Below are 26,973 nucleotides of genomic sequence, written 5' to 3'. Positions count from 1 at the left end.
GCCGCTTGCTGCACGTAACGGTTCGCCTGGGGGACGTGCCGCTCCATCTCGTGAACGTGTACGCCCCTCATCCCGGCCCGCAGCAAACGCGCTTCTTTGAAGAGGTGTCCGCTCTTCTTGGCTCCGTCGACGTCGGCGACTGCATTGTCCTCAGGGGGGATTTTAACTGCACCCTCGAGGCGAGGGACCGCTCCGGTGCCCCGCAGTGCATGACGGCGATGGAGAAGTTGAGGGACCTGGTCGGGTCCTTCGACTTGGTGGACGTCTGGCGAAATCTCCACCCCGACTCCAGCGCCTTTACTTGGGTGAGGCCTGGAGTTGGATGGTCTAGAGTCGACCGCCTTTACGTGTCTCGGGCGTACGTTTCCTGCGTCCCGGCGGCCTCCATGCGGCCGGTGCCGTGTTCGGACCACCACCTGGTGTGGGCGGAGCTCGCTTCGCTCCGCGCGAGGACGGGGTCCGCGTACTGGCACTTTAACAACCGGCTGCTGGAGGACGTGCGGTTCCAGGACTCGTTCCGTCGATTCTGGTCCGACTGGAGAAGGAAGCAGGGGGGCTTCCCCTCCTTGAGGCTATGGTGGGACGTGGGCAAGGCTCACGTCCGCGTCTTCTGTCAAGAGTACGCGAGGGGGTCGACCAAGAGGCGGGCGGCCAGAGTCGGGCGCCTAGAAAAAGAGGTGCTCGACCTGGAAGCCCGTCTCGGTCAAGTCGTCCAGGACCCGGCCCTGCGGACGGTGTACGAAGCGAAGAAGGCCGCGCTGAAGGACCTGCAGCTCGTCGGGTCCCGAGGCGCGTTCGTGAGGTCGCGGATCCGGTTCCTGCGGGATCTGGACCGCGGCTCCCCCTTCTTCTACTCGCTGGAAAAAAGGCAGAGTGTCCGTAAGCAGCTCTTGACGCTGCTGGCCGACGACGGCTCTCTCGTCTCGGATCCGGAGGGCGTCAACAACAGGGTCCGTGAATATTACGGGGCTCTGTTCTCTCCGGATCCGTCCAGCGAGGAAGCGCGTAGAGTTTTGTGGGAGGACCTGCCGAAGGTCAGCCCGGAGGGCGCCGAAAATCTGGAAGCTCCGCTAAGCCTGGCGGAGCTGACCGGTGCCCTCGCCCGGCTCTCGAGGGGAAAATCCCCGGGGCTGGACGGGCTGACCGTGGAGTTCCACAGGGCGTTCTGGGACGTCCTGGGGAGCGACTACGCGCGGGTCCTGGGGGAAAGTCTGGCGACCGGGGAGATGCCCCTCTCTTGGCGCAGGGCAGTCATCGTCCTGCTGCCTAAGAAGGGCGATCTCCGCCTCCTTAAGAACTGGCGCCCGGTCTCCCTCCTCAGCACGGACTACAAAATCTTCGCCAGGGCGATGTCTGCTCGCCTTGGTGCCGTGCTGGACCACATGATCCACCCCGACCAGTCATACACGGTCCCGGGCCGGACAATCCACGATAACATCCATCTGGTCCGGGACCTCATCCATTGTTCCCAGGAGGCTGGTCTGTCGGTCGCCTTCCTATCCCTCGACCAAGAGAAGGCGTTCGACAGGGTGGATCACGACTATCTGCTCGGAACTCTGCGCGCTTTCGGGTTCGGGACGCATTTCGTCGCCCGGATCCGACTTTTGTACGCCGCCGCGGAGTGTCTGATTAAGGTTAACGGGTCCTTGACGGCGCCCCTTCGCTTTAGGAGAGGGGTGCGCCAGGGATGCCCCATGTCCGGCCAGTTATACGCCGTTTGCGTGGAGCCTTTCCTGCGCCTCTTGCGGACGAGGTTGACGGGACTGGCTCTGCAAGGGCCGGGCGTGGAGGTCGTCCTCTCGGCTTACGCCGATGACGTGCTCCTCGCGGTAGAGGATCCCGCTGACCTGCGGAGGATGCGTGAGTGCCAGGAGATTTACTCGGCCGCGTCCTCCGCCAGGATCAACTGGGAGAAATGTTCCGGACTCCTGGTGGGTCAGTGGCGGGTGGACTCCCTGCCGGAGGAGCTCAGGCCTTTTGCCTGGAGCACGACCCATCTCCTCTATCTGGGAGTCTACCTTAGCCCCGACGAGGAAGCCTGGCCGGCGAACTGGCAGGAGCTGGAGGCCAAGGTCGCCGCTCGCCTAGGGCGCTGGACAGGACTGCTCCGAGTGCTGTCCTACAGGGGTCGAGCGCTAGTCATAAACCAGCTGGTGGCCGCAATGCTGTGGTACCGGCTGGTCACTTTGACCCCTCCCCCTGCGTTTGTCGCCAAGATACAGAAGAAGCTGGTGGACTTCTTCTGGAACAACAGGAAGCACTGGGTCTCTGTCGCGGTCTTGAGTCTCCCGCTTGAGGAGGGCGGTCAGTCGTTGGTGTGCGTCAGCGCCCAGCTCGCGACTTTCCGTCTTCAGACCCTGCAGAGATACCTTTACGTCGAGCCCCCTCCTAGGTGGTGTGCTCTGGCGAGGTATTTCTTCCGCCAGCAGCTCGACCTCAATTATGACACGCAGCTCCTGTTTGTGAACTTGGGGGGTGCCAGGACCGCCCTCCGGGAGCTGCCTGTCTTTTACAGGGAACTCATCAGGGTCTGGAACAAAGTCTCCACCAAGCGCAGCTCTCCGCCGGCTGGAGTGGCGGCCGTCCTGCAGGAGCCGCTGCTCGGGAATCCGTACCTCCACGGCCGAGGCTTCATGTGGCGGTCGGAAGAGAGGGCTGTGGCTGGTGAGGTGACCAGGGTCAGGGACCTGCTCGATGGCGGAGGAGCGGGCTGGATGGCGCCAGTCACGCTGGCGCGGCGCCTAAATTCTGCCAACGTCCGCCGCGCGGCCGATGCCATCGAGTCGCTAAAAACAGCTCTGGGCCCTGACTCCGTTAGGTGTATCGAGGAGGCTCAGGCACGTGGGGAGATCCCGTCCGAACTGACCCCCGTCCGGACGGAATTCCTCATCGGCGCCAAACCCCGGAACCTCCCTCGGGGGCCGGCGCCTCACAACTTGAGCCGCCTCGGGGAAATCCCCTCCGTGCCTTTCAGTTCCGCGCGGAGGGGTTTCCTGTACGGGCTGCTCCTGCACACCCTCAACTTTGCCATCCTCGCCGGCCGTCCGGACACGCCATGGCGTACCATCTTGCCGTCCGGAGGAGGCGGGGGTCCCCGATGGAGGGCACTCTACGCAGGGGTCCTCCCACTATTCATCGGGGACTTGGCCTGGAGGGTGGTGCACGGAGCAGTGCCGTGCAACAAATTTTTAAGCCGGTTCACGGACTCCCAAGCCGCCTGCAATTTCTGCGGTCTGGAGGAGTCCGTGTTCCATGTTTTTATTGAATGCACAAGGTTGCAGCCCCTGTTCCACTATTTGAAGGGGCTGCTCCTGAAATTCTGGCTGCACTTCAGTCCCACTCTCCTGATCTTTGGGCACCCTGTGCGGAGGGGAGCGGGTAGGTCCGAGGGCCTCCTCGTAGGACTGCTCCTGGGCACGGCCAAGGGTGCCATCAGCCGGTCCAGGCAGCGGGCGGTCGAGGGGGTCGTTCAACCTGACTGCCTGCCTCTCTTCCGCTCTTACATCCGATCCAGGGTGTCCTTGGAGATGGAGCACGCGGTGTCCACCGGTACGCTCGCGGCCTTCCGCGAGAGGTGGGCACCGGAGGGACTGGAGTGCATCATCACGCCCGGCAACCAAATTTTAATTTGATTTTACGTTTTAAAGTTTAATTTATTTTAACTGCCGGTGTTTTTAGTGTCCCCTTCCCTTTTATAGGGGGCACTGGGGAAAAATTGTGATTTTAGTGCCCAAAAAAAAAAACAAAAAAAAAAAAAAGAAAAAACAAAAAAAAACACAAAAAAGGGGGAAAAAAAAAAAAAATGGGCCTTGTAAATGTCTGGAGTGTCACCCAGGTCGGGTGGCACCGTTTAATGTTTTATGTTTTCACAGATAAACTCAAAAGAGTTTCATGCACAAGGACCAATCGTGGAGCAGTGGAGGCGTGTCCTGCTCAGTTGGAGCTGTGAGCAGTGAGAGAAGCAGCAAGCAACTTGAGCTCCTGCCTGGAGAGCCCTGAGACCAGCCCAGGAGGAGAAGGAAGGAAGGGGCTTCACTACAACTTTATCCAGAGGGAGAGGAGGAGAAAGCAGAAAACTTTTACAACTTTATCATTTCTGCAAAGAGTTGGAGAGAGGGGGAAAAACCACCAACAACCATCCAGTGTGGAAGGAGGGAGACTCAACAATTCTACAGGTGGGTGTGGGTGCATTTCCCAAACAGACTTTGTTGTATCGGTGGGGGGAGGAAAGAAGACCACTGAGGGCCGGAACATCGCGGGGGGTGTGTGTGTGTGTGGTAGTGTGCGTGGGGGCCGTGCTTACAACTGGGCCCCCCCACAATTGGAACCCCCCCCACCCCCCACATTAGCCTAGCCTGGGATAGCTGGAGCTACCAGGCTGAAGATTGTCATCAATCACCCAATTAAAGATCGTTAGGAGTGCCTGGTGGCTCCAGCTACCCCAGGTGAAGACATCTTCTCCCCCCACCTGAAGACCACCCCAAAGACTTTTGTGTTTTGCCATCTGGGGAGTGCACCCACCCACAGCTGCGAGGGGAGACCTGCCCTCGCAGTCCCCCCCTTCCCACCCCCCCTCTCTCTTTCTCTGTTACTCTGTTTCTCCCCTCTCTCTCTGAGAGCCTCTTTTTTCCAAATTTAATTTAAAAAAAAAAAAACATTTAAGACAACTGAGCAGAGGGAGCAAGGCCCCTCCCCAATTGTCAACTAGGGGAGAGGTACCTCATTAAGGGCTCCTCTGCTCAGTCAATCTACAAGAGGCCTAATAAAGACCATTAAGGCCTGTGACTTTGGGGTGGGTGTAGCCCTTAAAGGGACCCCGTGATGGCGACCCCATCCACGCCGGTGGCAGGGCCAGCAAGGACGTATGCGCAGGCGGTGTCCACATCCACGGCACCTCCTGCGCCACCCGCTGCCCTGCCACCATTCAGACTTATAACCAGGAAACACGGGGTCAAGAGCTACACTCACCCCACAATGAGCATTGAGGAGTGCGTGCGGGCGATGGCTGGGGTAGTCGGCCCCTCGGCCATTGTCGCAGCCTCCAAGATGTCTGGGAAGGCCGTGTTCTTCCTGGGGTCGGAGCGGGCGGTGTCCCTGGCCCTTGAAAAGGGGCTCACGGTGGGCGGGACGTTCCTGCCGGTGGACCCTCTCGAGGCCACCGCGCAGAGGGTCATCGTTTCAAACGTCCCGCCCTTTGTTTCCGCTGAGCTCCTCCTCCCTCACCTACAACAACTGGGGGAGGTAAGGTCAGGGATCAACCCCATACCGCTCGGCCTCAGGGAGAACAGCCTGCGCCACGTGTTCTCCTTCCGCCGCCAGCTCTTTGTCCGGCTGGCGCGGGAGGAGACGACGGAAGGTCATTTTAATGTGGTGCACGAGGGGACTGCCTACCGCGTCTTCTGGACGTCGGACGGCGTGCGGTGCCATGCCTGCAGGGAGGTGGGGCACGTTCGCAAGAACTGCCCCGCCTCCAAGGCCGCCAAACCACCGAAGGCGGCCAAGGCTGGCGCCGCCGCCACCCCTCCCCCTAGTTGCGTCCGCGTGCCGGGAGCCATGGGTGCGCGGGCATCGTCGGAGGCCTTTGTTTTCAGGGCCTCCGGCGGGGGGGAGGGAGAGCGTCCGACCGGAAAGAAGGCGCGGAAGAAGACAAAACATCAAGAGGCGGGTCCCCTCAGTGCGCCGGATAATTTGACCACCGCGCTCAGCCCAACCCCGTCACCGGCGAGCGCGGGGTGCCCCGAGCCCGTGCCCGAGCCCTTGAATACCACCACAGAGGGGCCCAGGCGCGGGCAAGAAAAGGAAAAGGGGGGGGCGGAGCGGGAGGCCTCGGCAGACATGGAGGTCTCCCTGACTCCGCGCGCCCCCAGGAACAAAAAGAGGCACCGCCCCAATGAGGCGGAGGGGGAACAACATCCCTCCGCGGAGGAGGCGGTGCCCGCCGCGTGTCCCGCGTCCCCCACCAGCGCCCCCAAATTGCGCTGCAGGCGCGAGGAGTCTTTCCCCGGGGAGGGTGAGACAGTTGAGGCTGCCCAGCCTCTGCCTCCCGGGGATGGAGTGGAAGATCTGCCTGTCGTGGGGGGCGTGGGGACCGCGGAGGAATGCGTAGCCGCCGGGCCGGGCGTCCCGGGGACTGAGGCGGGCGAGGCCGAAAAGGCCGAACCTGAGCCCGCCCAGCTATTACCCAACTTCCCCCGGGATTTGCTCGACCCGGCAGAGAATGAAACAAATAATTATGACACTGTAGATGCTGGGCCGGGGGGTGGCAGCGGGGAGGGGGAGGAACACCCACCCTCGCCCCTTACTTTGGAGCTGGAGCACTTGGAGGGCCTGGGGATTTCCTATGGCCGGGTCTCTCCTTGTTCTCCGGTTCCTGGGGCGGAGGGGGAACCCCTTCCGCTGTCATTTCCCGACCCAGCACCATTTTTAAAAGAGCCCAGTGGGGACTCCTCTGCCGACGATCCTGGGGGTGGGATCGGGGCAGTGCCAGGGCCGGTTGGAGCGGCCGGTTCATTTGCCGTACCTTGTGCGGTCGATGGGCCGGCTGCTGGCGGCCACCTCCCGGAGGAGGACGGGGACTCGGTGGGGGACGCGGGTGAAGACCTAGAGACCACCGCCAGGGAGGCGGTGGATCTGCTCGCGGCCGCCGCTGAGGCCCTCCTCGTTCCTGCAAAGGAACTCCGGGACTTTTTGGCCCAGAGCCGGGGTCGCCGCGACCAAGCCCGACTGGCCCTGGAAAAATGGTCCGAGCCGGAGCTGATCAAGGGGTCCGTCCGCGCCGCCGTTAAAACCTTGGCCGCGGGCGGGCCCTTGACAAAGGAGCAGCACCTTGAGCTGCGCGAGCTCGAGGGACTCCTCGCTGGGCTGCGGAGGGAGCGGAGTTCAACAAAAGACTCCGCTCCCTCCCCCACAATAGGTTAAGGTAGAGGTTGCACTATGCTTTTGTCATGAAGATAACCATAGCCAGCCTCAACATCAACGGCGGCAGAGGGGCACGCCGTAGATTTGACAATTTTTCGCTCCTGCGGGAGGGGAAATATGCGGTGTGCTTCCTGCAAGAAACCCACACCGTTCCGGGAGACGAAGCCACGTGGCTCCTGGAATGGCAAGGAGAGGTCCGCATGAGCCACCTCACCGCCATTTCTAGTGGGGTGGCCATCTTGCTGGGCCCGCATTTTCAGCCGGAGATCTTGGGGGTCGAGGAGCCCGTGCCAGGCCGCTTGCTGCACGTAACGGTTCGCCTGGGGGACGTGCCGCTCCATCTCGTGAACGTGTACGCCCCTCATCCCGGCCCGCAGCAAACGCGCTTCTTTGAAGAGGTGTCCGCTCTTCTTGGCTCCGTCGACGTCGGCGACTGCATTGTCCTCGGGGGGGATTTTAACTGCACCCTCGAGGCGAGGGACCGCTCCGGTGCCCCGCAGTGCATGACGGCGATGGAGAAGTTGAGGGACCTGGTCGGGTCCTTCGACTTGGTGGACGTCTGGCGAAATCTCCACCCCGACTCCAGCGCCTTTACTTGGGTGAGGCCTGGAGTTGGATGGTCTAGAGTCGACCGCCTTTACGTGTCTCGGGCGTACGTTTCCTGCGTCCCGGCGGCCTCCATGCGGCCGGTGCCGTGTTCGGACCACCACCTGGTGTGGGCGGAGCTCGCTTCGCTCCGCGCGAGGACGGGGTCCGCGTACTGGCACTTTAACAACCGGCTGCTGGAGGACGTGCGGTTCCAGGACTCGTTCCGTCGATTCTGGTCCGACTGGAGAAGGAAGCAGGGGGGCTTCCCCTCCTTGAGGCTATGGTGGGACGTGGGCAAGGCTCACGTCCGCGTCTTCTGTCAAGAGTACGCGAGGGGGTCGACCAAGAGGCGGGCGGCCAGAGTCGGGCGCCTAGAAAAAGAGGTGCTCGACCTGGAAGCCCGTCTCGGTCAAGTCGTCCAGGACCCGGCCCTGCGGACGGTGTACGAAGCGAAGAAGGCCGCGCTGAAGGACCTGCAGCTCGTCGGGTCCCGAGGCGCGTTCGTGAGGTCGCGGATCCGGTTCCTGCGGGATCTGGACCGCGGCTCCCCCTTCTTCTACTCGCTGGAAAAAAGGCAGAGTGTCCGTAAGCAGCTCTTGACGCTGCTGGCCGACGACGGCTCTCTCGTCTCGGATCCGGAGGGCGTCAACAACAGGGTCCGTGAATATTACGGGGCTCTGTTCTCTCCGGATCCGTCCAGCGAGGAAGCGCGTAGAGTTTTGTGGGAGGACCTGCCGAAGGTCGGCCCGGAGGGCGCCGAAAATCTGGAAGCTCCGCTAAGCCTGGCGGAGCTGACCGGTGCCCTCGCCCGGCTCTCGAGGGGAAAATCCCCGGGGCTGGACGGGCTGACCGTGGAGTTCCACAGGGCGTTCTGGGACGTCCTGGGGAGCGACTACGCGCGGGTCCTGGGGGAAAGTCTGGCGACCGGGGAGATGCCCCTCTCTTGGCGCAGGGCAGTCATCGTCCTGCTGCCTAAGAAGGGCGATCTCCGCCTCCTTAAGAACTGGCGCCCGGTCTCCCTCCTCAGCACGGACTACAAAATCTTCGCCAGGGCGATGTCTGCTCGCCTTGGTGCTGTGCTGGACCACATGATCCACCCCGACCAGTCATACACGGTCCCGGGCCGGACAATCCACGATAACATCCATCTGGTCCGGGACCTCATCCATTGTTCCCAGGAGGCTGGTCTGTCGGTCGCCTTCCTATCCCTCGACCAAGAGAAGGCGTTCGACAGGGTGGATCACGACTATCTGCTCGGAACTCTGCGCGCTTTCGGGTTCGGGACGCATTTCGTCGCCCGGATCCGACTTTTGTACGCCGCCGCGGAGTGTCTGATTAAGGTTAACGGGTCCTTGACGGCGCCCCTTCGCTTTAGGAGAGGGGTGCGCCAGGGATGCCCCATGTCCGGCCAGTTATACGCCGTTTGCGTGGAGCCTTTCCTGCGCCTCTTGCGGACGAGGTTGACGGGACTGGCTCTGCAAGGGCCGGGCGTGGAGGTCGTCCTCTCGGCTTACGCCGATGACGTGCTCCTCGCGATAGAGGATCCCGCTGACCTGCGGAGGATGCGTGAGTGCCAGGAGATTTACTCGGCCGCGTCCTCCGCCAGGATCAACTGGGAGAAATGTTCCGGACTCCTGGTGGGTCAGTGGCGGGTGGACTCCCTGCCGGAGGAGCTCAGGCCTTTTGCCTGGAGCACGACCCATCTCCTCTATCTGGGAGTCTACCTTAGCCCCGACGAGGAAGCCTGGCCGGCGAACTGGCAGGAGCTGGAGGCGAAGGTCGCCGCTCGCCTAGGGCGCTGGACAGGACTGCTCCGAGTGCTGTCCTACAGGGGTCGAGCGCTAGTCATAAACCAGCTGGTGGCCGCAATGCTGTGGTACCGGCTGGTCACTTTGACCCCTCCCCCTGCGTTTGTCGCCAAGATACAGAAGAAGCTGGTGGACTTCTTCTGGAACAACAGGAAGCACTGGGTCTCTGTCGCGGTCTTGAGTCTCCCGCTTGAGGAGGGCGGTCAGTCGTTGGTGTGCGTCAGCGCCCAGCTCGCGACTTTCCGTCTTCAGACCCTGCAGAGATACCTTTACGTCGAGCCCCCTCCTAGGTGGTGTGCTCTGGCGAGGTATTTCTTCCGCCAGCAGCTCGACCTCAATTATGACACGCAGCTCCTGTTTGTGAACTTGGGGGGTGCCAGGACCGCCCTCCGGGAGCTGCCTGTCTTTTACAGGGAACTCATCAGGGTCTGGAACAAAGTCTCCACCAAGCGCAGCTCTCCACCGGCTGGAGTGGCGGCCGTCCTGCAGGAACCGCTGCTCGGGAATCCGTACCTCCACGGCCGAGGCTTCATGTGGCGGTCGGAAGAGAGGGCTGTGGCTGGTGAGGTGACCAGGGTCAGGGACCTGCTCGATGGCGGAGGAGCGGGCTGGATGGCGCCAGTCACGCTGGCGCGGCGCCTAAATTCTGCCAACGTCCGCCGCGCGGCCGATGCCATCGAGTCGCTAAAAACAGCTCTGGGCCCTGACTCCGTTAGGTGTATCGAGGAGGCTCAAGCACGTGGGGAGATCCCGTCCGAACTGACCCCCGTCCGGACGGAATTCCTCATCGGCGCCAAACCCCGGAACCTCCCTCGGGGGCCGGCGCCTCACAACTTGAGCCGCCTCGGGGAAATCCCCTCCGTGCCTTTCAGTTCCGCGCGGAGGGGTTTCCTGTACGGGCTGCTCCTGCACACCCTCAACTTTGCCATCCTCGCCGGCCGTCCGGACACGCCATGGCGTACCATCTTGCCGTCCGGAGGAGGCGGGGGTCCCCGATGGAGGGCACTCTACGCAGGGGTCCTCCCACTATTCATCGGGGACTTGGCCTGGAGGGTGGTGCACGGAGCAGTGCCGTGCAACAAATTTTTAAGCCGGTTCACGGACTCCCAGGCCACTTGCAATTTCTGCGGTCTGGAGGAGTCCGTGTTCCATGTTTTTATGGAGTGCACAAGGTTGCAGCCCCTGTTCCACTATTTGAAGGGGCTGCTCCTGAAATTCTGGCTGCACTTCAGTCCCACTCTCCTGATCTTTGGGCACCCTGTGCGGAGGGGAGCGGGTAGGTCCGAAGGCCTCCTCGTAGGACTGCTCCTGGGCACGGCCAAGGATGCCATCAGCCGGTCCAGGCAGCGGGCGGTCGAGGGGGTCGTTCAACCTGACTGCCTGCCTCTCTTCCGCTCTTACATCCGGTCCAGGGTGTCCTTGGAGATGGAGCACGCGGTGTCCACCGGTACGCTCGCGGCCTTCCGCGAGAGGTGGGCACCGGAGGGACTGGAGTGCATCATCACGCCCGGCAACCAAATTTTAATTTGATTTTACGTTTTAAAGTTTAATTTGTTTTAATTGCCGGTGTTTTTAGTGTCCCCCTCTCCTTTTATAGGGGGCACTGGAAAAATTTGATTTTAGCGCCCCAAAAAAAAACCAAAAACCAAAAAAAAAAAAGGGGCTTGAAAATGTCTGCTGTGTCACCCAGGTCGGGTGGCACAGTTTAATGTTGTTTATGTTTTGCAGGTAGACTCCTAAAAGAGTTTCATGCACAAGGACCAATTGGGGAGCAGTAGAGGCGTGTCCTGCTCAGTTGGAGCTGTGAGCAGTGAGAGAAGCAGCTAGCAACTTGTGCTCCTGCCTGGAGAGCCCTGAGACCAGCCCAGGAGGAGAAGGAAGGAAGGGGCTTCACTACAACTTCTATCCAGAGGGAGAGGAGGAGAACAGAAAACTTTAACAACTTCATCATTTCTGCAAGGAGTTGGAGAGAGGGGGAAAAGACCAACAATATCCAGTGTGGAAGGAGGGAGACCCAACATTCTACAGGTGGGTGTGGGTGCATTTCCCCAAACAGACTTTGTTGTATCGGTGGGGGGAGGAAAGAAGACCACTGAGGGCCGGAACATCGCGGGGGGTGTGTGTGTGTGTGGTAGTGTGCGTGGGGGCTGTGCTTACAACTAGGCCCCCCCCACAATTGGAACCCCCCCCACCCCCCACATTTGCCTAGCCTGGGATAGCTGGAGCTACCAGGCTGAAGAGTCATTAATCACCCTATTGAGGATCGTTAGGAGTGCCTGGTGGCTCCAGCTACCCCAGGTGAAGACATCTTCCCCCCCCACCTGAAGACCACCCCAAAGACTTTTGTGTTTTGCCATCTGGGGAGTGCACCCACCCACAGCTGCGAGGGGAGACCTGCCCTCGCAGCCCTTCCCACCCCCCTCTCTCTTTCTCCGTTACCCTCTGTTTCTCCCCTCTCTCTCTGAGAACCCTTTCCTTCCAAATTAATAAAAAAAACCCAATTAAGACAACTGAGCAGAGGGAGCAAGGCCTCTCCCCAATTGTCAACGAGGGGAGAGGTGCCTCGTTAAGGGCTCCTCTGCTCAGTTAACATAAGAGGCCATTAAAGACCATTAAGGCCTGTGACTTTGGGGTGGGTGTAGCCCTTAAAGGGACCCCGTGATGGCGACCCCATCCACGCCGGTGGCAGGGCCAGCAAGGACGTATGCGCAGGCGGTGTCCACATCCACGGCACCTCCTGCGCCACCCGCTGCCCTGCCACCGTTCAGACTTATAACCAGGAAACACGGGGTCAAGAGCTACACTCACCCCACAATGAGCATTGAGGAGTGCGTGCGGGCGATGGCTGGGGTAGTCGGCCCCTCGGCCATTGTCGCAGCCTCCAAGATGTCTGGGAAGGCCGTGTTCTTCCTGGGGTCGGAGCGGGCGGTGTCCCTGGCCCTTGAAAAGGGGCTCACGGTGGGCGGGACGTTCCTGCCGGTGGACCCTCTCGAGGCCACCGCGCAGAGGGTCATCATTTCAAACGTCCCGCCCTTTGTTTCCGCTGAGCTCCTCCTCCCTCACCTACAACAACTGGGGGAGGTAAGGTCAGGGATCAACCCCATACCGCTCGGCCTCAGGGAGAGCAGCCTGCGCCACGTGTTCTCCTTCCGCCGCCAGCTCTTTGTCCGGCTGGCGCGGGAGGACACGACGGAGGGAGATTTTAATGTGGTGCACGAGGGGACTGCCTACCGCGTCTTCTGGACGTCGGACGGCGTGCGGTGCCATGCCTGCAGGGAGGTGGGGCATGTTCGCAAGAACTGCCCCGCCTCCAAGGCCGCCAAACCACCGAAGGCGGCCAAGGCTGGCGCTGCCGCCACCCCTCCCCCTAGTTGCGTCCGCGTGCCGGGAGCCATAGGTGCGCGGGCATCGTCGGAGGCCTTTGTTTTCAGGGCCTCCGGCGGGGGGGAGGGAGAGCGTCCGAGCGGAAAGAAGGCGCGGAAGAAGGAGAAACATCTAGAGGCGGGTCCCCTCGGTGCGCCGGAAAGTCTGACCACCGCGCTCAGCCCAACCCAGTCACCGGCGAGCGCGGGGTGCCCCGAGCCCGTGCCCGGGCCCTTGAATACCACCACAGAGGGGCCCAGGCGCGGGCAAGAAAAGGAAAAGGGGGGGGCGGAGCGGGAGGCCTCGGCAGACATGGAGGTCTCCCTGACTCCGCGCGCCCCCAGGAACAAAAAGAGGCACCGCCCCAATGAGGCGGAGGGGGAACAACATCCCTCCGCGGAGGAGGCGGTGCCCGCCGCGTGTCCCGCGTCCCCCACCAGCGCCCCCAAATTGCGCTGCAGGCGCGAGGAGTCTTTCCCCGGGGAGGGTGAGACAGTTGAGGCTGCCCAGCCTCTGCCTCCCGGGGATGGAGTGGAAGATCTGCCTGTCGTGGGGGGCGTGGGGACCGCGGAGGAATGCGTAGCCGCCGGGCCGGGCGTCCCGGGGACTGAGGCGGGCGAGGCCGAAAAGGCCGAACCTGAGCCCGCCCAGCTATTATCCAACTTCCCCCGGGAGTCGCTCGACCCGGCAGAAAAACAATTAAATAATTATGACACTGTAGATGCTGGGCCGGGGGGTGGCAGCGGGGAGGGGGAGGAACACCCACCCTCGCCCCTTACTTTGGAGCTGGAGCACTTGGAGGGCCTGGGGATTTCCTATGGCCGGGTCTCTCCTTGTTCTCCGGTTCCTGGGGCGGAGGGGGAACCCCTTCCGCTGTCATTTCCCGACCCAGCACCATTTTTAAAAGAGCCCAGTGGGGACTCCTCTGCCGACGATCCTGGGGGTGGGATCGGGGCAGTGCCAGGGCCGGTTGGAGCGGCCGGTTCATTTGCCGTACCTTGTGCGGTCGATGGGCCGGCTGCTGGCGGCCACCTCCCGGAGGAGGACGGGGACTCGGTGGGGGACGCGGGTGAAGACCTAGAGACCACCGCCAGTGAGGCGGTGGATCTGCTCGCGGCCGCCGCTGAGGCCCTCCTCGTTCCTGCAAAGGAACTCCGGGACTTTTTGGCCCAGAGCCGGGGTCGCCGCGACCAAGCCCGACTGGCCCTGGAAAAATGGTCCGAGCCGGAGCTGATCAAGGGGTCCGTCCGCGCCGCCGTTAAAACCTTGGCCGCGGGCGGGCCCTTGACAAAGGAGCAGCACCTTGAGCTGCGCGAGCTCGAGGGACTCCTCGCTGGGCTGCGGAGGGAGCGGAGTTCAACAAAAGACTCCGCTCCCTCCCCCACAATAGGTTAAGGTAGAGGTTGCACTATGCTTTTGCCATGAAGATAACCATAGCCAGCCTCAACATCAACGGCGGCAGAGGGGCACGCCGTAGATTTGACAATTTTTCGCTCCTGCGGGAGGGGAAATATGCGGTGTGCTTCCTGCAAGAAACCCACACCGTTCCGGGAGACGAAGCCACGTGGCTCCTGGAATGGCAAGGAGAGGTCCGCATGAGCCACCTCACCGCCATTTCTAGTGGGGTGGCCATCTTGCTGGGCCCGCATTTTCAGCCGGAGATCTTGGGGGTCGAGGAGCCCGTGCCAGGCCGCTTGCTGCACGTAACGGTTCGCCTGGGGGACGTGCCGCTCCATCTCGTGAACGTGTACGCCCCTCATCCCGGCCCGCAGCAAACGCGCTTCTTTGAAGAGGTGTCCGCTCTTCTTGGCTCCGTCGACGTCGGCGACTGCATTGTCCTCAGGGGGGATTTTAACTGCACCCTCGAGGCGAGGGACCGCTCCGGTGCCCCGCAGTGCATGACGGCGATGGAGAAGTTGAGGGACCTGGTCGGGTCCTTCGACTTGGTGGACGTCTGGCGAAATCTCCACCCCGACTCCAGCGCCTTTACTTGGGTGAGGCCTGGAGTTGGATGGTCTAGAGTCGACCGCCTTTACGTGTCTCGGGCGTACGTTTCCTGCGTCCCGGCGGCCTCCATGCGGCCGGTGCCGTGTTCGGACCACCACCTGGTGTGGGCGGAGCTCGCTTCGCTCCGCGCGAGGACGGGGTCCGCGTACTGGCACTTTAACAACCGGCTGCTGGAGGACGTGCGGTTCCAGGACTCGTTCCGTCGATTCTGGTCCGACTGGAGAAGGAAGCAGGGGGGCTTCCCCTCCTTGAGGCTATGGTGGGACGTGGGCAAGGCTCACGTCCGCGTCTTCTGTCAAGAGTACGCGAGGGGGTCGACCAAGAGGCGGGCGGCCAGAGTCGGGCGCCTAGAAAAAGAGGTGCTCGACCTGGAAGCCCGTCTCGGTCAAGTCGTCCAGGACCCGGCCCTGCGGACGGTGTACGAAGCGAAGAAGGCCGCGCTGAAGGACCTGCAGCTCGTCGGGTCCCGAGGCGCGTTCGTGAGGTCGCGGATCCGGTTCCTGCGGGATCTGGACCGCGGCTCCCCCTTCTTCTACTCGCTGGAAAAAAGGCAGAGTGTCCGTAAGCAGCTCTTGACGCTGCTGGCCGACGACGGCTCTCTCGTCTCGGATCCGGAGGGCGTCAACAACAGGGTCCGTGAATATTACGGGGCTCTGTTCTCTCCGGATCCGTCCAGCGAGGAAGCGCGTAGAGTTTTGTGGGAGGACCTGCCGAAGGTCAGCCCGGAGGGCGCCGAAAATCTGGAAGCTCCGCTAAGCCTGGCGGAGCTGACCGGTGCCCTCGCCCGGCTCTCGAGGGGAAAATCCCCGGGGCTGGACGGGCTGACCGTGGAGTTCCACAGGGCGTTCTGGGACGTCCTGGGGAGCGACTACGCGCGGGTCCTGGGGGAAAGTCTGGCGACCGGGGAGATGCCCCTCTCTTGGCGCAGGGCAGTCATCGTCCTGCTGCCTAAGAAGGGCGATCTCCGCCTCCTTAAGAACTGGCGCCCGGTCTCCCTCCTCAGCACGGACTACAAAATCTTCGCCAGGGCGATGTCTGCTCGCCTTGGTGCCGTGCTGGACCACATGATCCACCCCGACCAGTCATACACGGTCCCGGGCCGGACAATCCACGATAACATCCATCTGGTCCGGGACCTCATCCATTGTTCCCAGGAGGCTGGTCTGTCGGTCGCCTTCCTATCCCTCGACCAAGAGAAGGCGTTCGACAGGGTGGATCACGACTATCTGCTCGGAACTCTGCGCGCTTTCGGGTTCGGGACGCATTTCGTCGCCCGGATCCGACTTTTGTACGCCGCCGCGGAGTGTCTGATTAAGGTTAACGGGTCCTTGACGGCGCCCCTTCGCTTTAGGAGAGGGGTGCGCCAGGGATGCCCCATGTCCGGCCAGTTATACGCCGTTTGCGTGGAGCCTTTCCTGCGCCTCTTGCGGACGAGGTTGACGGGACTGGCTCTGCAAGGGCCGGGCGTGGAGGTCGTCCTCTCGGCTTACGCCGATGACGTGCTCCTCGCGGTAGAGGATCCCGCTGACCTGCGGAGGATGCGTGAGTGCCAGGAGATTTACTCGGCCGCGTCCTCCGCCAGGATCAACTGGGAGAAATGTTCCGGACTCCTGGTGGGTCAGTGGCGGGTGGACTCCCTGCCGGAGGAGCTCAGGCCTTTTGCCTGGAGCACGACCCATCTCCTCTATCTGGGAGTCTACCTTAGCCCCGACGAGGAAGCCTGGCCGGCGAACTGGCAGGAGCTGGAGGCCAAGGTCGCCGCTCGCCTAGGGCGCTGGACAGGACTGCTCCGAGTGCTGTCCTACAGGGGTCGAGCGCTAGTCATAAACCAGCTGGTGGCCGCAATGCTGTGGTACCGGCTGGTCACTTTGACCCCTCCCCCTGCGTTTGTCGCCAAGATACAGAAGAAGCTGGTGGACTTCTTCTGGAACAACAGGAAGCACTGGGTCTCTGTCGCGGTCTTGAGTCTCCCGCTTGAGGAGGGCGGTCAGTCGTTGGTGTGCGTCAGCGCCCAGCTCGCGACTTTCCGTCTTCAGACCCTGCAGAGATACCTTTACGTCGAGCCCCCTCCTAGGTGGTGTGCTCTGGCGAGGTATTTCTTCCGCCAGCAGCTCGACCTCAATTATGACACGCAGCTCCTGTTTGTGAACTTGGGGGGTGCCAGGACCGCCCTCCGGGAGCTGCCTGTCTTTTACAGGGAACTCATCAGGGTCTGGAACAAAGTCTCCACCAAGCGCAGCTCTCCGCCGGCTGGAGTGGCGGCCGTCCTGCAGGAGCCGCTGCTCGGGAATCCGTACCTCCACGGCCGAGGCTTCATGTGGCGGTCGGAAGAGAGGGCTGTGGCTGGTGAGGTGACCAGGGTCAGGGACCTGCTCGATGGCGGAGGAGCGGGCTGGATGGCGCCAGTCACGCTGGCGCGGCGCCTAAATTCTGCCAACGTCCGCCGCGCGGCCGATGCCATCGAGTCGCTAAAAACAGCTCTGGGCCCTGACTCCGTTAGGTGTATCGAGGAGGCTCAGGCACGTGGGGAGATCCCGTCCGAACTGACCCCCGTCCGGACGGAATTCCTCATCGGCGCCAAACCCCGGAACCTCCCTCGGGGGCCGGCGCCTCACAACTTGAGCCGCCTCGGGGAAATCCCCTCCGTGCCTTTCAGTTCCGCGCGGAGGGGTTTCCTGTACGGGCTGCTCCTGCACACCCTCAACTTTGCCATCCTCGCCGGCCGTCCGGACACGCCATGGCGTACCATCTTGCCGTCCGGAGGAGGCGGGGGTCCCCGATGGAGGGCACTCTACGCAGGGGTCCTCCCACTATTCATCGGGGACTTGGCCTGGAGGGTGGTGCACGGAGCAGTGCCGTGCAACAAATTTTTAAGCCGGTTCACGGACTCCCAAGCCGCCTGCAATTTCTGCGGTCTGGAGGAGTCCGTGTTCCATGTTTTTATTGAATGCACAAGGTTGCAGCCCCTGTTCCACTATTTGAAGGGGCTGCTCCTGAAATTCTGGCTGCACTTCAGTCCCACTCTCCTGATCTTTGGGCACCCTGTGCGGAGGGGAGCGGGTAGGTCCGAGGGCCTCCTCGTAGGACTGCTCCTGGGCACGGCCAAGGGTGCCATCAGCCGGTCCAGGCAGCGGGCGGTCGAGGGGGTCGTTCAACCTGACTGCCTGCCTCTCTTCCGCTCTTACATCCGATCCAGGGTGTCCTTGGAGATGGAGCACGCGGTGTCCACCGGTACGCTCGCGGCCTTCCGCGAGAGGTGGGCACCGGAGGGACTGGAGTGCATCATCACGCCCGGCAACCAAATTTTAATTTGATTTTACGTTTTAAAGTTTAATTTGTTTTAATTGCCGGTGTTTTTAGTGTCCCCCTCTCCTTTTATAGGGGGCACTGGAAAAATTTGATTTTAGTGCCCCAAAAAAAAAAAACCAAAAACCAAAAAAAAAAAAGGGGCTTGAAAATGTCTGCTGTGTCACCCAGGTCGGGTGGCACAGTTTAATGTTGTTTATGTTTTGCAGGTAGACTCCTAAAAGAGTTTCATGCACAAGGACCAATTGGGGAGCAGTAGAGGCGTGTCCTGCTCAGTTGGAGCTGTGAGCAGTGAGAGAAGCAGCTAGCAACTTGTGCTCCTGCCTGGAGAGCCCTGAGACCAGCCCAGGAGGAGAAGGAAGGAAGGGGCTTCACTACAACTTCTATCCAGAGGGAGAGGAGGAGAACAGAAAACTTTAACAACTTCATCATTTCTGCAAGGAGTTGGAGAGAGGGGGAAAAGACCAACAATATCCAGTGTGGAAGGAGGGAGACCCAACATTCTACAGGTGGGTGTGGGTGCATTTCCCCAAACAGACTTTGTTGTATCGGTGGGGGGAGGAAAGAAGACCACTGAGGGCCGGAACATCGCGGGGGGTGTGTGTGTGTGTGGTAGTGTGCGTGGGGGCTGTGCTTACAAATAGGCCCCCCCCACAATTGGAACCCCCCCCACCCCCCACATTTGCCTAGCCTGGGATAGCTGGAGCTACCAGGCTGAAGAGTCATTAATCACCCTATTGAGGATCGTTAGGAGTGCCTGGTGGCTCCAGCTACCCCAGGTTAAGACATCTTCCCCCCCCACCTGAAGACCACCCCAAAGACTTTTGTGTTTTGCCATCTGGGGAGTGCACCCACCCACAGCTGCGAGGGGAGACCTGCCCTCGCAGCCCCCCCCCTTCCCACCCCCCTCTCTCTTTCTCCGTTACCCTCTGTTTCTCCCCTCTCTCTCTGAGAACCCTTTCCTTCCAAATTAATAAAAAAAAACCAATTAAGACAACTGAGCAGAGGGAGCAAGGCCTCTCCCCAATTGTCAACGAGGGGAGAGGTGCCTCGTTAAGGGCTCCTCTGCTCAGTTAACATAAGAGGCCATTAAAGACCATTAAGGCCTGTGACTTTGGGGTGGGTGTAGCCCTTAAAGGGACCCCGTGATGGCGACCCCATCCACGCCGGTGGCAGGGCCAGCAAGGACGTATGCGCAGGCGGTGTCCACATCCACGGCACCTCCTGCGCCACCCGCTGCCCTGCCACCATTTAGGTTAATTACTAAAAAACACGGGGTCAAGAGCTACACTCACCCCACAATGACCATCGAGGAGTGCGTGCGGGCGATGGCTGGGGTAGTCGGCCCCTCGGCCATTGTCGCAGCCTCCAAGATGTCTGGGAAGGCCGTGTTCTTCCTGGGGTCGGAGCGGGCGGTGTCCCTGGCCCTTGAAAAGGGGCTCACGGTGGGCGGGACGTTCCTGCCGGTGGACCCTCTCGAGGCCACCGCGCAGAGGGTCATCATTTCAAACGTCCCGCCCTTTGTTTCCGCTGAGCTCCTCCTCCCTCACCTACAACAACTGGGGGAGGTAAGGTCAGGGATCAACCCCATACCGCTCGGCCTCAGGGAGAACAGCCTGCGCCACGTGTTCTCCTTCCGCCGCCAGCTCTTTGTCCGGCTGGCGCGGGAGGATATGACAGAAGGGCACTTTAATGTGGTGCACGAGGGGACTGCCTACCGCGTCTTCTGGACGTCGGACGGCGTGCGGTGCCATGCCTGCAGGGAGGTGGGGCACGTTCGTAAGAACTGCCCCGCCTCCAAGGCCGCCAAACCACCGAAGGCGGCCATAGCTGGCGCCGCCGCCACCCCTCCCCCTAGTTGCGTCCGCGTGCCGGGAGCCATGGGTGCGCGGGCATCGTCGGAGGCCTTTGTTTTCAGGGCCTCCGGCGGGGGGGAGGGAGAGCGTCCGAGCGGAAAGAAGGCGCGGAAGAAGGAGAAACATCTAGAGGCGGGTCCCCTAGGTGCACCGGAAAGTTTGACCACCGCGCTCAGCCCAACCCAGTCACCGGCGAGCGCGGGGTGCCCCGAGCCCGTGCCCGGGCCCTTGAATAACACCACAGAGGGGCCCAGGCGCGGGCAAGAAAAGAAAAAGGGGGGGGCGGAGCGGGAGGCCTCGGCAGACATGGAGGTCTCCCTGACTCCGCGCGCCCCCAGGAACAAAAAGAGGCACCGCCCCAATGAGGCGGAGGGGGAACAACATCCCTCCGCGGAGGAGTCGGTGCCCGCCGCGTGTCCCGCGTCCCCCACCAGCGCCCCCAAATTGCGCTGCAGGCGCGAGGAGTCTTTCCCCGGGGAGGGTGAGACAGTTGAGGCTGCCCAGCCTCTGCCTCCCGGGGATGGAGTGGAAGATCTGCCTGTCGTGGGGGGCGTGGGGACCGCGGAGGAATGCGTAGCCGCCGGGCCGGGCGTCCCGGGGACTGAGGCGGGCGAGGCCGAAAAGGCCGAACCTGAGCCCGCCCAGCTATTACCCAACTTCCCCCGGGAGTTGCTCGACCCGGCAGAAACAAAAGATATTGATTTTAATGAAACTGTAGATGCTGGGCCGGGGGGTGGCAGCGGGGAGGGGGAGGAACACCCACCCTCGCCCCTTACTTTGGAGCTGGAGCACTTGGAGGGCCTGGGGATTTCCTATGGCCGGGTCTCTCCTTGTTCTCCGGTTCCTGGGGCGGAGGGGGAACCCCTTCCGCTGTCATTTCCCGACCCAGCACCATTTTTAAAAGAGCCCAGTGGGGACTCCTCTGCCGACGATCCTGGGGGTGGGATCGGGGCAGTGCCAGGGCCGGTTGGAGCGGCCGGTTCATTTGCCGTACCTTGTGCGGTCGATGGGCCGGCTGCTGGCGGCCACCTCCCGGAGGAGGACGGGGACTCGGTGGGGGACGCGGGTGAAGACCTAGAGACCACCGCCAGTGAGGCGGTGGATCTGCTCGCGGCCGCCGCTGAGGCCCTCCTCGTTCCTGCAAAGAAACTCCGGGACTTTTTGGCCCAGAGCCGGGGTCGCCGCGACCAAGCCCGACTGGCCCTGGAAAAATGGTCCGAGCCGGAGCTGATCAAGGGGTCCGTCCGCGCCGCCGTTAAAACCTTGGCCGCGGGCGGGCCCTTGACAAAGGAGCAGCACCTTGAGCTGCGCGAGCTCGAGGGACTCCTCGCTGGGCTGCGGAGGGAGCGGAGTTCAACAAAAGACTCCGCTCCCTCCCCCACAATAGGTTAAGGTAGAGGTTGCACTATGCTTTTGCCATGAAGATAACCATAGCCAGCCTCAACATCAACGGCGGCAGAGGGGCACGCCGTAGATTTGACAATTTTTCGCTCCTGCGGGAGGGGAAATATGCGGTGTGCTTCCTGCAAGAAACCCACACCGTTCTGGGAGACGAAGCCACGTGGCTCCTGGAATGGCAAGGAGAGGTCCGCATGAGCCACCTCACCGCCATTTCTAGTGGGGTGGCCATCTTGCTGGGCCCGCATTTTCAGCCGGAGATCTTGGGGGTCGAGGAGCCCGTGCCAGGCCGCTTGCTGCACGTAACGGTTCGCCTGGGGGACGTGCCGCTCCATCTCGTGAACGTGTACGCCCCTCATCCCGGCCCGCAGCAAACGCGCTTCTTTGAAGAGGTGTCCGCTCTTCTTGGCTCCGTCGACGTCGGCGACTGCATTGTCCTCGGGGGGGATTTTAACTGCACCCTCGAGGCGAGGGACCGCTCCGGTGCCCCGCAGTGCATGACGGCGATGGAGAAGTTGAGGGACCTGGTCGGGTCCTTCGACTTGGTGGACGTCTGGCGAAATCTCCACCCCGACTCCAGCGCCTTTACTTGGGTGAGGCCTGGAGTTGGATGGTCTAGAGTCGACCGCCTTTACGTGTCTCGGGCGTACGTTTCCTGCGTCCCGGCGGCCTCCATGCGGCCGGTGCCGTGTTCGGACCACCACCTGGTGTGGGCGGAGCTCGCTTCGCTCCGCGCGAGGACGGGGTCCGCGTACTGGCACTTTAACAACCGGCTGCTGGAGGACGTGCGGTTCCAGGACTCGTTCCGTCGATTCTGGTCCGACTGGAGAAGGAAGCAGGGGGGCTTCCCCTCCTTGAGGCTATGGTGGGACGTGGGCAAGGCTCACGTCCGCGTCTTCTGTCAAGAGTACGCGAGGGGGTCGACCAAGAGGCGGGCGGCCAGAGTCGGGCGCCTAGAAAAAGAGGTGCTCGACCTGGAAGCCCGTCTCGGTCAAGTCGTCCAGGACCCGGCCCTGCGGACGGTGTACGAAGCGAAGAAGGCCGCGCTGAAGGACCTGCAGCTCGTCGGGTCCCGAGGCGCGTTCGTGAGGTCGCGGATCCGGTTCCTGCGGGATCTGGACCGCGGCTCCCCCTTCTTCTACTCGCTGGAAAAAAGGCAGAGTGTCCGTAAGCAGCTCTTGACGCTGCTGGCCGACGACGGCTCTCTCGTCTCGGATCCGGAGGGCGTCAACAACAGGGTCCGTGAATATTACGGGGCTCTGTTCTCTCCGGATCCGTCCAGCGAGGAAGCGCGTAGAGTTTTGTGGGAGGACCTGCCGAAGGTCAGCCCGGAGGGCGCCGAAAATCTGGAAGCTCCGCTAAGCCTGGCGGAGCTGACCGGTGCCCTCGCCCGGCTCTCGAGGGGAAAATCCCCGGGGCTGGACGGGCTGACCGTGGAGTTCCACAGGGCGTTCTGGGACGTCCTGGGGAGCGACTACGCGCGGGTCCTGGGGGAAAGTCTGGCGACCGGGGAGATGCCCCTCTCTTGGCGCAGGGCAGTCATCGTCCTGCTGCCTAAGAAGGGCGATCTCCGCCTCCTTAAGAACTGGCGCCCGGTCTCCCTCCTCAGCACGGACTACAAAATCTTCGCCAGGGCGATGTCTGCTCGCCTTGGTGCCGTGCTGGACCACATGATCCACCCCGACCAGTCATACACGGTCCCGGGCCGGACAATCCACGATAACATCCATCTGGTCCGGGACCTCATCCATTGTTCCCAGGAGGCTGGTCTGTCGGTCGCCTTCCTATCCCTCGACCAAGAGAAGGCGTTCGACAGGGTGGATCACGACTATCTGCTCGGAACTCTGCGCGCTTTCGGGTTCGGGACGCATTTCGTCGCCCGGATCCGACTTTTGTACGCCGCCGCGGAGTGTCTGATTAAGGTTAACGGGTCCTTGACGGCGCCCCTTCGCTTTAGGAGAGGGGTGCGCCAGGGATGCCCCATGTCCGGCCAGTTATACGCCGTTTGCGTGGAGCCTTTCCTGCGCCTCTTGCGGACGAGGTTGACGGGACTGGCTCTGCAAGGGCCGGGCGTGGAGGTCGTCCTCTCGGCTTACGCCGATGACGTGCTCCTCGCGGTAGAGGATCCCGCTGACCTGCGGAGGATGCGTGAGTGCCAGGAGATTTACTCGGCCGCGTCCTCCGCCAGGATCAACTGGGAGAAATGTTCCGGACTCCTGGTGGGTCAGTGGCGGGTGGACTCCCTGCCGGAGGAGCTCAGGCCTTTTGCCTGGAGCACGACCCATCTCCTCTATCTGGGAGTCTACCTTAGCCCCGACGAGGGAGCCTGGCCGGCGAACTGGCAGGAGCTGGAGGCCAAGGTCGCCGCTCGCCTAGGGCGCTGGACAGGACTGCTCCGAGTGCTGTCCTACAGGGGTCGAGCGCTAGTCATAAACCAGCTGGTGGCCGCAATGCTGTGGTACCGGCTGGTCACTTTGACCCCTCCCCCTGCGTTTGTCGCCAAGATACAGAAGAAGCTGGTGGACTTCTTCTGGAACAACAGGAAGCACTGGGTCTCTGCCGCGGTCTTGAGTCTCCCGCTTGAGGAGGGCGGTCAGTCGTTGGTGTGCGTCAGCGCCCAGCTCGCGACTTTCCGTCTTCAGACCCTGCAGAGATACCTTTACGTCGAGCCCCCTCCTAGGTGGTGTGCTCTGGCGAGGTATTTCTTCCGCCAGCAGCTCGACCTCAATTATGACACGCAGCTCCTGTTTGTGAACTTGGGGGGTGCCAGGACCGCCCTCCGGGAGCTGCCTGTCTTTTACAGGGAACTCATCAGGGTCTGGAACAAAGTCTCCACCAAGCGCAGCTCTCCACCGGCTGGAGTGGCGGCCGTCCTGCAGGAGCCGCTGCTCGGGAATCCGTACCTCCACGGCCGAGGCTTTATGTGGCGGTCGGAAGAGAGGGCTGTGGCTGGTGAGGTGACCAGGGTCAGGGACCTGCTCGATGGCGGAGGAGCGGGCTGGATGGCGCCAGTCACGCTGGCGCGGCGCCTAAATTCTGCCAACGTCCGCCACGCGGCCGATGCCATCGAGTCGCTAAAAACAGCTCTGGGCCCTGACTCCGTTAGGTGTATCGAGGAGGCTCAGGCACGTGGGGAGATCCCGTCCGAACTGACCCCCGTCCGGACGGAATTCCTCATCGGCGCCAAACCCCGGAACCTCCCTCGGGGGCCGGCGCCTCACAACTTGAGCCGCCTCGGGGAAATCCCCTCCGTGCCTTTCAGTTCCGCGCGGAGGGGTTTCCTGTACGGGCTGCTCCTGCACACCCTCAACTTTGCCATCCTCGCCGGCCGTCCGGACACGCCATGGCGTACCATCTTGCCGTCCGGAGGAGGCGGGGGTCCCCGATGGAGGGCACTCTACGCAGGGGTCCTCCCACTATTCATCGGGGACTTGGCCTGGAGGGTGGTGCACGGAGCAGTGCCGTGCAACAAATTTTTAAGCCGGTTCACGGACTCCCAGGCCACTTGCAATTTCTGCGGTCTGGAGGAGTCCGTGTTCCATGTTTTTATGGAGTGCACAAGGTTGCAGCCCCTGTTCCACTATTTGAAGGGGCTGCTCCTGAAATTCTGGCTGCACTTCAGTCCCACTCTCCTGATCTTTGGGCACCCTGTGCGGAGGGGAGCGGGTAGGTCCGAAGGCCTCCTCGTAGGACTGCTCCTGGGCACGGCCAAGGATGCCATCAGCCGGTCCAGGCAGCGGGCGGTCGAGGGGGTCGTTCAACCTGACTGCCTGCCTCTCTTCCGCTCTTACATCCGGTCCAGGGTGTCCTTGGAGATGGAGCACGCGGTGTCCACCGGTACGCTCGCGGCCTTCCGCGAGAGGTGGGCACCGGAGGGACTGGAGTGCATCATCACGCCCGGCAACCAAATTTTAATTTGATTTTACGTTTTAAAGTTTAATTTGTTTTAATTGCCGGTGTTTTTAGTGTCCCCCTCTCCTTTTATAGGGGGCACTGGAAAAATTTGATTTTAGCGCCCCAAAAAAAAACCAAAAACCAAAAAAAAAAAAGGGGCTTGAAAATGTCTGCTGTGTCACCCAGGTCGGGTGGCACAGTTTAATGTTGTTTATGTTTTGCAGGTAGACTCCTAAAAGAGTTTCATGCACAAGGACCAATTGGGGAGCAGTAGAGGCGTGTCCTGCTCAGTTGGAGCTGTGAGCAGTGAGAGAAGCAGCTAGCAACTTGTGCTCCTGCCTGGAGAGCCCTGAGACCAGCCCAGGAGGAGAAGGAAGGAAGGGGCTTCACTACAACTTCTATCCAGAGGGAGAGGAGGAGAACAGAAAACTTTAACAACTTCATCATTTCTGCAAGGAGTTGGAGAGAGGGGGAAAAGACCAACAATATCCAGTGTGGAAGGAGGGAGACCCAACATTCTACAGGTGGGTGTGGGTGCATTTCCCCAAACAGACTTTGTTGTATCGGTGGGGGGAGGAAAGAAGACCACTGAGGGCCGGAACATCGCGGGGGGTGTGTGTGTGTGTGGTAGTGTGCGTGGGGGCTGTGCTTACAACTAGGCCCCCCCCACAATTGGAACCCCCCCCACCCCCCACATTTGCCTAGCCTGGGATAGCTGGAGCTACCAGGCTGAAGAGTCATTAATCACCCTATTGAGGATCGTTAGGAGTGCCTGGTGGCTCCAGCTACCCCAGGTGAAGACATCTTCCCCCCCCACCTGAAGACCACCCCAAAGACTTTTGTGTTTTGCCATCTGGGGAGTGCACCCACCCACAGCTGCGAGGGGAGACCTGCCCTCGCAGCCCCCCCCCTTCCCACCCCCCTCTCTCTTTCTCCGTTACCCTCTGTTTCTCCCCTCTCTCTCTGAGAACCCTTTCCTTCCAAATTAATAAAAAAAACCCAATTAAGACAACTGAGCAGAGGGAGCAAGGCCTCTCCCCAATTGTCAACGAGGGGAGAGGTGCCTCGTTAAGGGCTCCTCTGCTCAGTTAACATAAGAGGCCATTAAAGACCATTAAGGCCTGTGACTTTGGGGTGGGTGTAGCCCTTAAAGGGACCCCGTGATGGCGACCCCATCCACGCCGGTGGCAGGGCCAGCAAGGACGTATGCGCAGGCGGTGTCCACATCCACGGCACCTCCTGCGCCACCCGCTGCCCTGCCACCATTTAGGTTAATTACTAAAAAACACGGGGTCAAGAGCTACACTCACCCCACAATGACCATCGAGGAGTGCGTGCGGGCGATGGCTGGGGTAGTCGGCCCCTCGGCCATTGTCGCAGCCTCCAAGATGTCTGGGAAGGCCGTGTTCTTCCTGGGGTCGGAGCGGGCGGTGTCCCTGGCCCTTGAAAAGGGGCTCACGGTGGGCGGGACGTTCCTGCCGGTGGACCCTCTCGAGGCCACCGCGCAGAGGGTCATCATTTCAAACGTCCCGCCCTTTGTTTCCGCTGAGCTCCTCCTCCCTCACCTACAACAACTGGGGGAGGTAAGGTCAGGGATCAACCCCATACCGCTCGGCCTCAGGGAGAACAGCCTGCGCCACGTGTTCTCCTTCCGCCGCCAGCTCTTTGTCCGGCTGGCGCGGGAGGATATGACAGAAGGGCACTTTAATGTGGTGCACGAGGGGACTGCCTACCGCGTCTTCTGGACGTCGGACGGCGTGCGGTGCCATGCCTGCAGGGAGGTGGGGCACGTTCGTAAGAACTGCCCCGCCTCCAAGGCCGCCAAACCACCGAAG

This window comes from Pristiophorus japonicus, chromosome 5 (assembly GCF_044704955.1).
Source record: "Pristiophorus japonicus isolate sPriJap1 chromosome 5, sPriJap1.hap1, whole genome shotgun sequence".
Taxonomy (NCBI): domain Eukaryota; kingdom Metazoa; phylum Chordata; class Chondrichthyes; family Pristiophoridae; genus Pristiophorus; species Pristiophorus japonicus.
This window is presented reverse-complemented; position numbering follows the sequence as displayed.